The sequence below is a fragment of the Cydia fagiglandana genome, chromosome 12 (genome assembly GCF_963556715.1).
Source record: "Cydia fagiglandana chromosome 12, ilCydFagi1.1, whole genome shotgun sequence".
Classification (NCBI taxonomy): Eukaryota; Metazoa; Arthropoda; class Insecta; order Lepidoptera; family Tortricidae; genus Cydia; species Cydia fagiglandana.
In genome coordinates this window covers 14,085,187-14,100,525 of record NC_085943.1, presented here as the reverse complement: position 1 = coordinate 14,100,525, position 15,339 = coordinate 14,085,187, and positions in this window count along the sequence as shown.

The window sequence follows — 15,339 nt, the reverse complement described above, 5'->3', positions numbered from 1 at the left end:
GCCCGTCCTGAGATATACGCCGATGCTTCCCAACCACACATTTTATATATATATGCCGACCAGCACTCCCTTTACAATTCCCCACTTTGACTTTATATTAGATTTGGCTATTGCCATGCATCTCTGATATCACGCCTAGTCTGTGCTTTCTATAAAATGTAGGTACATGTCTCCACTCTTTGCATACAATATTAAAATTGCTGATGCGACCTGCCCTGATTCTATTCCGTGAGCCGCTCGCGAAATAGCCAGCTCATCAATCTCGTACTCATACGCTACCCACACTCATTAGCAAGATTAAAATTAACGATTTCGCAAATCGCCCCAACCCTTCTAATTGTTGCCCACAAAATTGCTCAAAATATAATAGGTACACACAGTACCTCATTACGGGGTAATGTGTACCAATTTGAATCACTTTAGGATGGGATCGCGTCATTAATTTCCTCTTAAAACGCTGGGACTTAGACCGTACGGGAGTAAGGTTAGATCAAGAGCGATGTCCAGATTTTAACGCGGTTATCAAAGTGAATGGAATCCCCTTGCGACGGCAGTTTGACTGGCACTTGACCGAATTTCACTTCAATTAACAGTTGCATTAGTATGTACCTATGTCTAGCTTTGTAATTGTTAATCATCGCATGTATAGGTAGGTACTTGTGCTATTGCCTGTATTATTGAGTTACTTTTTATGCCTTACGTAAATAAGTTACCCTTACTGGTGAACAAAATTTAGTTAACATAATAGGCCTAAAATAATATGCCGTGTTCATGATAATCACACTCAAATTGTAATTTACCAGCGAACTGATATACATGGAAGTATTCTGTCCGCTCAGTTATGACCCAACGTAAACTATTCGATTGTAGGCGGTGCTTACAAACTGTTCGATTCGCAACTTCAGTTCGACCGAGATGACAGTCAGTGACGGATGGCTAAATTGATTTATAAAAACAACGTTTTTTTGTAATTAAAAATGTCTTCATGTGTCGTGAAGTGGTGCAGAAGTTATTTTAGTTCATACTAAGGACAGTGGAATCACTTTTCACTTGTAGTAAACAGATAACTTCAGTAAAATTTGGAATAAACATGACGATTTATTTTCAATACTACCGTGCTAGGCTAAAACGTAACAACTGCATACGACTTTCATAACAACATACGACTTTTTAAATTGCGAGGATAATAGGGATGGTGTTATGCCAAATAAAGTAGACGATTTTATTAACTTGTGTTTAGTTTAGGTATTTTCTATATAATTATAAATGTAGTAATAAATTCCTTCTTACAGATTTGTATTTTCCTTTTTTATTTCATGAGATGGAGCTATAAAAAAACTACCTAGTTATTTCAAATTAATAATCAAATTTGGTATTGTCATTTTACATTACTTTCCATTCAGATTCGCACAAGATGCTATTCGCAGAGAACTATGGAAAAAGCTGTCCAATTAGAGAGACATGAAATTGAGTGGATGCCTGTCAAGATATCTAGAATATGTTCTATTCACGAGATATACCCGTGAGATAATCATACCCGGTCTCCTATATGTAGATACATTTTTTTCTATCGCGCTTTCACTGGATTAATTTAACAAATACACACATTATCTGAAAATGTTGATCATTTGAATCCACCCTCTACGTCTACTGTCACATATATGTAGGTTCTCTCTCAAGCCATTTCCGTCAGTAGAAAAGAGCGGCAGATTTAGAAAATGTAAGCGCGCGAATGGCTGTGGTCCCATACAAAATTTTAATTTTGCACCTTTTTTTCTAATGACAAACTTGCTTGACCGGCTACATACATATAAAATATTTCCATTGGAACTGGAAGATTGTGACTCCGCCTGTTTAAATATTTTTGACCCGATTCGTGTACCCATGTAAATTTTGCAGACTGTATAGCCAGTCCGATTTCTAATATCAAGTTCGCCATACATTTACTTACTTTATCTTAGAAAAACGGACAGACTATACTTGAACGTAACTTCGCACTGCCATACAAATTGATACTAAAATATACAAAATACTTATTATAGCGGAATACATTTATACAACAATGATATATTTACTTATTTTGAGTTAGCCTGTCATTTCATAACAACATTTTAACTAGTTATCTTTTAATCTGCATTAAATTATTATACGTGAATTATTTGACTGGTTCTTCAATGTATGGCATAAACCTATCCCTGTCCAAGTCATATTCTAATCAAATATGAACCGCGAACTCTCAGCGGCCAGTACGTACAGCAAGAAGGTTATTAGCGGATTAATGTCGCTGATTGGTAGTTATTGACATTATATGCATTTCATCTACACTTAGCTATGTACCATTAGTATAATAAAGACAACTATTATTTCGTTTACCAGCTTTGATTACAGGCTCTGTAAGCGCGTCGTCTTATTTGAATGTAGGCGTAATTGTGTATGTGTGCTAATTGGGCCCGAGAATTTGAACGGTAATGTTCCTAAAGGCGGTTTCCATACTAAATATATGCGTTCACTGTAATTTACTCTCTATGACACTGGGAGGGTCTATTCGTTTTTTTAGCATTATTAGCATTAGAAAGAAGGTAAGCAACCTTGACATGTCTTTAAATTGAAAAACGCTTTTTAGAAATCAATAACTATTACTTACTCATGAAAGCAGAAGAATATAAATGATCGTATTAGATTGTCGCATAGGTATTTGCCGTGACTTATTTAAAAAAAGTGTTTTTCAACTAAAAGACACGTCAAGATTGTTTACCTTTTTTCTATGCTAAAACAAACGAATTGTAAAACCAGTCAAGTTGTGCTCATATGACTATTTACATCTACACACATACATAGGTACCTATACATCACTGGATATATATAAATATTACAGTTGATACATAGCTTGTGGTAGTTGAGCAATATGCCAATATTTAGCCTTAAAACTTGCACCAGGGTTCATAGTTTCCACGAAGTTAGCTTGGTAGCGCTGAGAATAGCTACATAATTGTTTGTGCTTTATTTCATGCATGGTGTAATAGATATTTGTTTTACAAGGGGGCAAAGTTGTTGTGTAACCGCTCGTGCTAATATTGATACCCGAGAAAGCGAAATATTCCAAAATTGAACCACGAGCGTAGCGAGTGGTTCGATAAATGGAATCTTGAGCGTTGCGAGGGTTTCAAAGCACGAGGGTTAAACAAAATTTGCCCCCGAGTGAAACAATAATTTTTCACAATACCAATCCTAAGCAAATATTAAATGTAAAATTTCAAACAAAATCAAACTAAATCAAATCCAAATGAATGTTATTAAATATTTATATCATCGAAAATCATCATTTAAAAGTCAATTCTACCAGCAAACATAAGAAAACTACTCAAAATTTGCATTTAATTACTTTGCCTCACATGTGAATTTTTGAGTGAGTTTTTGAAGTGCAAAGTTAGCCTTTCCGAGCTGGTATGGTGAAAAATGATTTATTTTAATTATAATACCTTATTATGGGCCAGACACTATACAGTATAATTTTCATCGATGCTAACTTTACTACACAAACTTTTAATATAATGTTAATGGCCTTTTACCAAGTTTAAAGTTCCTAGCTTGAAAGCTTGAAAAAAAGAAATGTTTGATATTCATACAAATTTTCAACTCCTTTTTGACCACGTTAGGGGATGAATTTTCAAAAACACTGAAATTACTTTTCTTGTATTTTAATTTAATACCTTTTTGCAAAGTTTAAAGTACCTAGCTTAAAATAAATATTTGGTCCCCAAGGCGAACTTTCAACCCCTTTTAGGGTTCCGTACCTCAAAAGGAAAAAACGGAACCCTTATAGGATCACTCGTGCGTCTGTCTGTCTGTCCGTCTGTTACAGCCGATTTTCTCCGGAACTACTGGACCAATCAAGTTGAAATTTGGTACACATATGTAAGTTTGTGACCCAAATACGGACATGTAACGTAAACAAATTAATTTTAAACATGGGGGCCACTTTTGGGGGGTAAATGAAAAAATTAAAAAATAAAAATTTTCAAACTATATCATGTAATGAAATCATTTATTTACAAACAATATATATACAGTGGTACAACTAAACGAAATTAATTTAACTAGCTTAAATCATGTTACATATTTTTCATTAACACCACCATGGTGTTAAAACACCATTTGCAGCATACCTATTACTGAATTTCGGGGTGTATTCTAGACGATTTTCGCGGCTTTGTTTTGTAGGTTGTAAATTTTTCCACGAAATTGTCATTCAAAAGAATTACTTCAAAAATAATTGACTGGAATTATTTGGCAGTAGGTACCATCGCCCACACATTTAATCGCACCACTTGTGCCTTGATGGACCTTATGCCTTTTGTAATAAGGTCCACCGATGTACAGTTAGGAATGTTGCTGTTAGCACGCCTCTGAGTCGTCATCTTTTTCTGCACAAGGACAAAGAAATCCTCAAAATTATTACTTTTATGTGTTTCGTTATCAACGTGTATTGTTGTTTTAATGTTGGCTCCTAAAAAGAGAAATGTCATTTAAGGTTTATTGTTTGTTTTTAATCAAGAGTTTTTAACATTGTAATTAAACGGAAATGGAGTGCTGGAAATGAAATTACGGCACGGATGAATTTTTGTACGAAATGAAAAATTTATAAGGTCAATTGGGTTTGAGGAAGACTTGTGTGAAAGGAACACAAATAGAATTTTATAGGTAGGTAATACTAAAGAGCTATGATCGATACCACATACATACATTGGCGTCAAACTTATAACACCCCTCTTTTTGCGTCGGGGGTGTGGAATAGAATGTAAACTCTTCCCTTATACGACTCTTCTCTTTCCTCACATACTCGAACAATAAAAATGTCATAAAAATTATGGCATTAAAACGTTAGCTCCAATATTTACTTGAATTCGTTATATTTAAAGTGCGAAATCCTCTGTTTATACCAATTTATGTGATCCCCGACAGGCGAAACGAAACAGCGGAAAATGGAGGCATTAATTTTTGTGACAGGCGAGAATTGAACATTTCGAGGGGATTTATGTGGCCCTTTTAACTGGGTATATCAACTTACTGGCGGCCTGGTGAGATAAATATGATGATGCATGTTGTGTTAGAATAAATAAACTCCAAATTAATACGAAGCTACCATTACAGATCAGAATCGCTCGTCCGCTAGCGCACGGGAACGACTCGCTACGCTTTCGTGCGCGATCTACCCACTAACGGTGTTTATAAATAAACGTTTATCTATAAGATTAAAAATGGTGAAATGTTCGAAGTGTGACAAATTAATCAACAAAAAAAGACCAGGATTGAGGTGTAACCAATGTACCAAGTGGCATCACGGTGATTGTGCGAACTTATCTAAAGAGGAGCTGACGTCGCTATTTGCGGCGGAGGACGTGGATTGGAGATGCCGCACCTGCGTAGGCAAGGCCAAACCAAAACGTCTGTCATTTATAATGCCAGATGCCGAACCTGCTGAAGACGAGGTGGAAACCGATGGCGAACAGCAGCCTAGCAACAGCAGCGAGAACAACATGAAGAATAAAGTAGTTTGCGACATCCGCCGAGAGATTCGCGTAATCTTACGTGAAGAGCTCCAGAATACACTTCAATTCTATTCAGATAAAATAGACGATTACGAAATTAAAATGAAACAATACGAATCACAATGTATCGACCTCAAAAACAAATGTAAAAACCTTACCCTCCGCAACGAGGCGCTCGAACAGAAGGTAATAAATATTGAACAAAGCCTTCTTAAAAATTACATCGAAGTCGATGGAATAAAAGAACAAGAGCAGGACGACCCGAGATCGGTCATCGTCAAAATATGCAACAAAATAAAGAAAAAAGAACAGGACATACTGAAGGTATACCGTAAAAAGCCAAAAAATCCGAAAAAGGACTCGAACAAGCCGTCGCCTATTGTTGTAGCACTCAGCGAGGGACAGCGGGACAGCTGGATCGAGGCAGCGAAAGATGCGAAACTGAATGCTAAGGACCTGGATTTGGAAGGAAACTCTAAAATATACGTTCGGGAGTCACTAACGCCCTACACGTCGGCACTCCTGTGGCAAGCAAAAAAGGCCCTTAAGGAGACAAACATCTGCCAATATGTGTGGTGTAAAGATGGCACGGTAAAGGCAAGAAAAACGGAAAAAGCCAAAATTTTCATAGTACGATCAGAAAGTGACATCGACAGACTCGTCTCAGAGTTATCTGAAGATTGAAAAAAAAAAACCTATATTTAGTCACTAATTACCAACGCTTAATCAAAGACAGAGGGCATCATAACATCAATCTACGAAGAAAACAGAGACAATTGGAATGAATTTACTGATAATATTCCGCATAAAAAAAGGTCATTCATTACTCTACATGTGAATATAATATCACTACTAAAGAACTTCGCACAATTGGAATATATAATAACAAATAGCTCAAGGATAGTGGACATTGTCGTGCTTACCGAAGCCAACGTGACGCACGAGTGTGTAAAACTGTTTGAGTTAGAAGAATATGAGATGTACCACGAACTAAGGAACAATAGAAAAGGAGGAGGAATTATAATCTACGTCCACAAAAACGTGAAGTTTACGAGATACCCGGTATGTACGCGTAGTTTCGAGTGTATATTAGGCGAGGTAGTAACAAATAAAAACATTAAAATAGACTTATGTGCAGTGTATAGACCACCTAGTTTAAATAAATCAGTATTTGTAACCGAAATAAAGCACCTACTAACAAAATCGAGCATACGAAACAATTTTATATTGATAGGCGATATGAATATTAATTTAAAAGATTATAATAATAATATAGTATCTGAGTATATGAACATGCTATGTGAAAAAAGTCTAGACAGTGGCATCAGTCAATACACGAGAATAGCAATGGTAAACAACAGTATTACTAAGTCGTGCATAGACCATATTTTTATACGTAATGCAAGTGTGCCGGCGGGGACGGAGCGAGTCATAAAAACAGCTGTGATAAACAATGCGCTCGCCGACCACTTCGTCACCTGCTGCGCGTTCATAGATAACAAGCCTGAATGCACTACAGCGAATCTCGTCCGTAAAATTGATAACAAGAAGGTTCAAAGTGAATTAGCCGCTATTGACTGGAGCCAAGGTCTAGCTTATAATAAACCAGAAGAGATTTTAAACTTCGTTATTAGTAAGTTTAACACTGTATATGATAAAAGTGAATATAAAATTAATGTAAATCAGAGTAAAAGAAAAACATGTAACTGGATTAACAAAAAAGCGATAACGATGTGTAAACGGCGGGACGAATTGTTTAAAATATGGTATAAGGACAAAAGTAATGCCAACAATAGACTAATATACAACCAGTATAGAAATAAAACGAGTTCTTATTTAAATACCTTAAAAAATAACTATGTAAAAAACGAAATCACACTTAATTTTCGAAACTCAAGAAAGGTATGGGCAATAGTTAATAAATTATGTGGTAGGATCTCCAAATCTGTCGATGATATTATAACCACCGCCTTCAAAAATAAAATGCCGAAGGAAATTGCTAACAACTTTGCCGGAGGATTTCGTGATAACGTAAAGAAGATATGTAGCAATTGTAATCATTCATTATTGGACGAACGGTCATATGTTAACGTCACAAAGTTGTCAATGCGATTATCGAATGCCAAGGAAGAAACAATATACTCCATAATTAGACATCTTAATGACAGAAAAAGCCCAGGTTTTGATGGTATTCGCCCAGTAGACATAAAATACGTAAACGCACAAATCACGCCGATCATTACTCACCTAATAAACGCGTGTATAAAAAATTCATACTACCCAGACGAACTAAAAATAGGAACTATAAGACCCATTCATAAAAAAGGGTCATACAGCGACATAGACAACTATAGACCGATCACATTACTACCATGTATCGATAAAGTGATTGAAAAGTATATAGGTGACGAAATTAACAAATACCTTACTAAAAACAACATAATTCACCACAAACAATACGGCTTTCAAAGAAAAAAGAATACGTCACAATTATTAAGTAAATTCACTAATGAGATTAATCAGCATTTAAATGACAAAAAGTATGTTTTAGCCATTTTTGTTGATTTTAGTAAGGCATTTGAAACTCTACGGTACGATACACTATATGCCAAACTTAAAGGAAGTGGAATACAGGGCCCTCTTCTTGATTTTTTCAAAAATTACCACCATAACCGTTATACTACAGTAAAAATAAACAATATACTAAGTGATCTAATCCCAACCGAGGAAGGCACGGCTCAAGGCTCGATTTTTGCTCCTACCGAATATTTATTGTATGTAAACGACATGTGTAACATATTTAAAGAGGGCTCGGTATACCGATTCGCAGATGACACCTGCCTCCTAGTGGCGGACAGGGACATTGAGAAGGCCAGATGTCTCATGCAAAATAACTTTGATCTCCTTTGCAAATGGGCCCACGACGTGGGTCTCGTCTTGAACTACTCAAAAACGAAACTAATGAACATTCACTCAAACTATATGCCCAAAAAAGACAAGCCGGTAATTAGAGCTCACAGTCATCAATGCTTTCATAACAACAATTGTTACAATACAAAAGGTCCATGTAACTGTGAATCACTCGAACTCGTCACCGAACACACGTACCTAGGATTAATTATTGATAATCACTTTAATTGGGGGCCACACATAAACTACGTTTGTAACAAACTAAGATCAGTGCTGGCAAAATTTGCAGTGTTAAAATTTAAAATACCTTATACGTTACTCAGAATGTTATACCTGGCGCTAGCACAATCCATTATTGACTATGGATTAAGTAGTTACGGTAGAACGTATAAAACATACATAAATAAAATATATAGACTACAGCTAAGTTTATTAAAAACGATCGTCCCAAATAATGTAAGAGGAAAAATAGAGAGCCATGAAGAATTATTACAATATTGTAAAATTATTAGTATACATAAGAAAATAGATATGGCAATAATCAATGAGGAGATTTTAAACATAGGAAGCCTAAACAAAAACTGTAGACCTCAACATTTACGAAAGTTATCCTATTTGCCTCGATTTGTCCTACCAAAGTGTGTTAATACATATGGTAAACGACGATGGGAATATTTGTTACCACATACCCTAAACAAACTACCCGAAGTAACTTATAATAATATCAATAACAACCCACATAAATGTAAACAAATATTGAAAGCCCTATATCTTAGCTAAGTAAATTATAGGTATACGTCACACTTATAGGAGTGTCTCATATCACGAAGATGGGGAATCTAGACTACAACACCTCATAATAAGAAACATGATTGCCGACTTCGTGAAATGAAATACTCCATAGTTTAATATACTTAATATTAATAGTAAATAAGAGCGATTTACAGCGGCAGTTAAGCCTCAGGGGGCTTTGTTCGCTGTCATGATTTTTTTAAATGTATTATTCTGTGTTAATAAATAAATGAAAAAAAAAAAAAAAAAAAACTGAAGTCGGTCATCGGGTACTTGCGCTGTGGTTTAATATTTGCGCATAACTGCAGGACTTTTGTACCATTCCACCAAACCGGGGTTAACCCGTTAAACCTGGTAACCATGGTTACCAGTATACCAGTACAATTTGACACCCGAGCGGCCCAATGTTAACGGTTTAACCGCTTAACCCCGGGCTAGTGCGATGATGCAAGTGGCGCTAAGAAACTTTACTGGTAAGTATTTTTCCTACTCGTTTTATTTATTTTATTTAGTATTTATTTATTTATTTATTTATTAGTCAAATAAGTAACACAGCATTACAGTTAAACCAAGGCACTGTGAAACTCCAAAATAAAATACAATATAAAGAAACTACATATAAAAACCAAAGACAAATTAAACATTAGATTTGGGCGACGACGTAACAGCGTCAAATATCATTTTTGGTTGCTACGGATTATTATACATAATTATCTTTATCTCCTTGGATTTCACGGATCATAAATCCCGGTCTTACAGACTCTTACGATTTGCCTGGAACATATTAGATAAGATAATATGTAGGTACCTACTTGAAAAAAAAAAAACTGGTCAAGTGCGAGTTCGGACTCGCGTTTCAAGGGTTCCGTACATCACACAATTTTCAAAAATTTTTTTTGTACATCAAACGTGACGTGAGTGAAACGTCTTGAAAAACCAGATGTAACATGAAGTTTTCTTAGATAGGAAGATTAAATGCCGAACAGTAGTACAAGGTGTCCAAATGCTAAGACTGAAGACCGAGCTCCGCCTAGGGCTGATAGCTCGGAGCGTCCGACGAGTCACGCTTCCTACAACTTCCGCAAGTGTTTTAAAAGGCCGAAGAGAGATAATACCTACAGGGTGGCCAAAAAATAAGTGTATTCCCGTAGCCGGGGAGGTTTTCGGATTATACTGAGCTTTACAACTTTTACTATGGGACCCCAACCCCGAAATCGCGAAAAAAAATGTATCCTCCCGTAGAAAACGGACCAGCCAAAATGAATGAAACAGCCAAATTTTTCCTCGCAATTTCGGGGTTGCACGTTGGCAACGGGAATACACTTAGTTAATTTTTGGCCACCCTGTTTAGTGCTTTTTAAAACACGTAACAATAGTAACCTAATCAATCAGTACTACACTTGTACCAATGCGGCTGTGTGCCAGATACAGCCTATAGTCACACCAATAAAAGTCTGCAGCGGATATGATAGCCCACGCAGTGTAAGTGTTATTAATACGTCATAATTTCATAGAAGTTTGACGTTTAATATGACACTTGCACTGCGTGGGCTATCAAAATCGCTGCAGACTTTTTACGGTCTAACTATAGTCGCATTTTTTGTCGTCATTCCGACTCATGCTTGAAGTTAGCTTCAAGCGTGAGTCGGAATGGCACGCCTCTTCGGGACGCTTCGGGCCTTCGGCCTAATGCGGATATCGGCCTAGGGCCTTCGCAAATAGCTATCTACATCACGTTTCACTTAAACCATTGCGGCTGTGTCCCTAAAAAACCTAAACCGCATTTTTGTTCTTAAATCCGACTCACGCTTGACTGTAGATTTCTAACAGGTTTTCCTGTCATCGTTAGGTAAAGGACTATTATGAGTAAGTTTTTCAGAATTTTAGACCCTGTAGTTTCGGAGATAGAGGGGGGGGAATGGTCATTTTTTGTCTTATTTCTTGAATAACTTCTAAATTTTTTATTGTAAATTTATAAAAAAAATAATTGAGATTCTCACAATGAGCTCTTTCGTTTGATATGTAACACGACATAGTTTGCAAAACTTTGTTTTTAAATTTTATCTTTTACCCCCCAAAAGTAGCCCTTATGTTTAAAATTCATTTGTTGACGTTACATATTCGTCTTTGGGTCACAGACTTACATATGTGTACCAAATTTCAACTTAATTGGTCCAGTAGTTTCGGAGCAAATTGGCTGTGACAGACGGACGGACAGACAGACGCACGAGTGATCCTATAAGGGTTCCGTTTTTTCCTTTTGAGGTACGGAACCCTAAAAACGGTAATAGTAGGTACAAATTTGGTAAATGGCTATTGCAGTCGCTCCGGATTTGCCAAGGAGTTATTACAAAATTACCACCTAAGGAACAAACCTAAATATGTCAGCAGAATTCATTGATATAATGCCACCAACTGGATTATGCGGCCGGAAAACTCTTGGTTCAGCGTTTTTTCCTAACATTTTTAACTGTAGGTAATCTTAAATTTTATAACGTGTATTTTCGGCAAATGTAAGGTTGTGGGTTTGTAAATGTGTTTTCTTTTGTAATATCTGGGGTCCAATGTACAATATAAAGTTACCTACTTATGTATTTTTATTTAGGAATTCAGAGCTCCATTACGTTCGTTCCTTTTTGCTTCAGGCTATCCTCTAACACGGTTTTTTCAATTAGTGCTAATAATATAGAAATATGAAGTGTTATATAACTAATGATTTGAAATTCTAATTAGTCCATATAATGTTTGTCAGGCCACCTGAAGATTTTGAACTGGTTTTGACCCAGTTTTGGTTTATGATGACCTTGACAATCGTCTTGGTGATTGGCCTGCATCTCACATCTCACTTCATTTCGGATGCACCATTCAGCGTGAGCGATCTTCATGGTGGTATCAAAATGAAATAAAAACCGTATCAAGTTGTTACGGTCTGAATTTGAATCGGGCCCAATACCGCAGACACAGCTGAACTCAGTCAGACCCAGTCCCGGTATAAATATCTAGAGACTTTTAAAAATTCAGTCTTATTTACTGTTACAGAGAGAGCAAATTTTCTACGGTCAAGGAATTCTATTTGGTAGATTTCCTTGCCACATACAGATCTAAATTTATCACAGCAAAAACATTCAGGCTCTGAATTCAGGCGCATTACGTTATGATAATTTTAAAGCCACTCTTTATATGGACGTCGACACAAAACGCAAAAAGACTAAGCTGTTCTAACTCGTACTCGCTCCAAATTGCTTGCTATTCAGTCGTTCTAGTCAAACACTAATCTTCGTCTCTACAAAGCGAAAACTCACTAGAATTGCGGAGAATTTCACAAAATTTTAATTCAAAAAGGATACCTCTGCCGCCAGCTACTTCGATCCATTTAAACTGAGACCCGAAAGCAGGAGATAATTATCTAAATAAACAGACTACATTTCCCTTTGTACTCCACAAAGACGAAGACAATCAAAGGCAAAAATTTCTCTCATTAAAACTGTTTTAGATATTCCCTTTTTAAATAGCTGACGGCCATTCATTGGATGTATTTTTCTGGAACGTTTTGTCGAAAGCGTTTTGGAATTTTTACTTGAGTCAATACGAATGTCCTCAAGAAGGGATCATTGAATTTTTTCCGTTTGATCAACCTAAATTGTTCTATTTCCTTGTTCTTCCCGTATTTTCTAGGACCGACTTGCAATAACAAGTTTAAAATTGTTTTTGAAATTTTTGCGAACCTCAATTCTATGGTAAATACTTTGACAATTCTTAGACAATGGTTCCTACTTAAAAATAGTTTTGGTTGTTTGGTCAGGTAATCAAAATTATTTGCATAGGTATTTCACGTTAGTTGACTTCATCATAAGATAATTAAACAACATTAATGAGCAAAGAATAAAGGGGCCACTGATTAACAGTCCGCCGGACGATATCGGCCTGTCAGTTGTTCGGAACTGTCAAAATTTTGTTCTAACTGACAGGGCGATACCGTCGGGCGGAGTGTTAAACAGTGGGCCCCTTAAATTTGTCAGGTAGTTAGTCCGAAGTTCAATTATTCCATTGTTCCAGTGTCTGTCTTTAAGTAGCTGTTAGTATTTAGGTACAACCAGCTCGGAGTTGCTCTAAACTAGCAAGCCACGCTCCAAAGTTTCGCGCAAAGATTTGTTCTCGGTCATGTTACTGTTATGCTTTATTTTGCGGGGTAATGTTTGCAAACACAAGGCATGAGCGGATAGCGGAATTTATTTCATTATTATTATTTAAACTTTATTGTACAGTAAAAAATATACAGTGACGGAACCCTAACAGTTCTGTACTGGGGGAAAAAATGAAGTTTAGTAATAATTATAGACGTTTCACTATTTCTGTAAAGTTTATTTATTTCTACAAACAGCTCAGTAATCCTAAATCTAATTTCAACAAACAGATAATAGAAATAGCAAGAACTAATAGATTTTGCAAAAGTCAATTTGTTCCTATTAGTTGACTCTCCTTGTCCCCGGATGAAGTTTATTTTTGTAATTCTAAGTGTGTTTTTGTTATCCTTTTCTCTCAGTGTGTACCTTAACAGAGTACTCTCTCCATGCGGGTGTTATGCCTGGGGATCGAAGTCCATTGAGAGTTGGTCGGAAGTTATATATATATAGAAACTGACACTATAACTCCGTAAGCGCGATGTAGGTCTCACATACTAATTGCGTTCTAGACGTAGTATCTTCTTAGCAGTTTGTGCGTTCTAGCTCCCTAACGCCATCTGTTAGATTATTATGGCACGACGTTGGCAGTGACAGCTAGAGGAGACGCCACAAACATAGGTATCGTTTAATAACGCTCGTCGCCTGCCAGCGAGTCCCCTCCGCAGAGCGATGTTCGCATGAAGTTTGCATAAGTGTCACGCTCGAATCAACGGTGTAGTTTGCACAAACACATGTAGAATCCTCTCTTCTAACTCTGAGAGAGGATGCATTAAAAGGGATTTAATGTATTTTTTTTATGTAACCTAAGGTGGATATTTTTTTGTGAATGTAAGTTGTTTGTTTAGATTTTGAGTAGTTTAACAAATATATTTCAATATTCTATACAACTAAAAAAATCACCTGATCAGGTAAACACTTAATAAAGCCTCTTATAAATACTTAAAGGGGCCCACTGAAGTGATCACCAGTCCGCCGGACGATATCGGCCTGTCAGTTAAACGCAAAATTTGACCGCTCCGAACAACTGACAGGCTGATATCATCCGGCGAACTGGTAATCTGTGGGCCCCTTAATAGTACTCGACTACGTCTACTCGTATTAGGAACTCCAATTAGCAGAAATAATTTCATTTCATTTCTGATGGTGTCTTTCTACACGTTAATAAATCTCAGTAGTTTTATTTACCTAGTTAAGTAAAAGTACTATAGTAAGTAAGTAGTAAAACTAGTACATTCTACGGACTAAGGATAATTTTTTAGATGCCATAAAATCTTTAGCAACACTTCTGAATATTCATGAATATATAAGTCAAACAAAGGCTTTATTTTACACGATATATTAAGACTGCATCGAGCAAAATCAGCGAAAAAGGCAGTCACCGTTTAGTCGCTAGCGTTCACATCTCTTGATAAAAAAAATTATAATAAATGTCATTATTATCCCAAAGGGTGTGTTTACAACGAATCACCCTTGAAAATCTGAAATATTTTACAATATAATAAATACACTTATGCAAAGTTGTACCTAAAACGAGATGAACGAGTGTCAGCGTTTAGTAAAATTTGTATAAAAAAATCGATGCTCATGCTATAAAATCGAGTGATTTCGAAAGCCAGATAACTGGACTACAACGAATCAGGCTTTTCCTATTTTTCCTCTTAAAGGCTACAGAGAAATTCAATCGTAAACGTAAACTTTCGTAAAATTTCCATACATCCGCCATATCTGTCAAATTCTCCTTTCAATCAGATGCCCGCTGGGCTTGGTTCGAAGCGGACGCGTACCAGGATCTCCCAGTTTGACATTTCGATTTTGAATATATATTGACAGAAATTCATATCCGTATACGAATGATGATACCAGTGAAAAACTGTGTTCAAAATAAATAGGGTAAATAAATAACG